This window comes from Egretta garzetta, unplaced genomic scaffold (assembly GCF_000687185.1).
Source record: "Egretta garzetta isolate BGI_Z169 unplaced genomic scaffold, ASM68718v1 scaffold172, whole genome shotgun sequence".
Lineage (NCBI taxonomy): Eukaryota > Metazoa > Chordata > Aves > Pelecaniformes > Ardeidae > Egretta > Egretta garzetta.
Genome location: NW_009258951.1, coordinates 1,774,976 through 1,776,015, shown reverse-complemented (window position 1 = coordinate 1,776,015; position 1,040 = coordinate 1,774,976).

The following is a 1,040-nucleotide window of genomic DNA, read 5'->3' as shown; positions in this document are numbered from 1 at the left end:
GTGGAACTGTATTTTTATTCTATGCAGACCAATATCACAGTTAACCTGTGTAAATATTTCAGTATTTACTCATGCGGTAAAAGACTTTTATAATGGTAAGTAAATATATAGTATGGTAGCTTTAGCATGTGGGAAAGTTCATAGTGAGCTCTGTAAGAATATGAAGGTTAAGCAATATTAATGTACACGCAAGCAGCAGAAGGGTGGTTTGGATTTTTTTGAAGTTGAAACGTGCATGCAGGCATGCTGTTCAAATTAGCATGACAGTATATACATAATAATTTATTTGAAATGACTCTTTTAAAGAATGCTGACACACTCACATGTCTTAGTCTATAGCTCGACACCCGAGAAAATACCCACTTTTCTTCCAGTGTGCTTCACAGAACCAGGCCTTCAACACCATCATCCACCCAGCTGCAAAAGAAATACGCCATATTGCTGTATCATGTACTGCCGGTTCCTGTAGCGCTGCTTCTGTGAGTGGTATGCAGAGACATTTCAGCTTCTGTTGAAATGTAATTAACAAGTGGATTTTGGGGGAATTTCCTGGAAGTTCTACAAGGCTTATAAATAATATCTCCCCATTTTTTTCAGGTAATAAAACTGAAACCTAAATTGCAAATGATTCACTCGAAGTTGCAGACCAAGTCAGTGTCCAAAGTAAAATTAAAATCTAGAATATCTTGATCTCCTGCCTACTACTGTGAACACTAAACAGTGCATTGTGGAAACTCTCTTGAGCTTATACGTGCAGTGTATAATACATGTTACAGCAGCCTGATGTTTCTGCACCTGTATTTTTGCAGATGCATTGACACCACATAGGATACAGGGGAAAAAGTGATTTTGAGTGTTAAATCACTACAGGATTTTTGAGCCAATACTTCTTTGTGTGTTCTCAGACAAGAAAGGAAACAAGGTTCTGCTTATAACAGAGGTGATGCAGAGCAGAAACCTGGAAAGGTGCAGGAAAAGTTGTGCAAGGAGAATGGAAATGCTTTCAGTTCCCTCCCACATTTTCTGTTCCTATCTTTCCC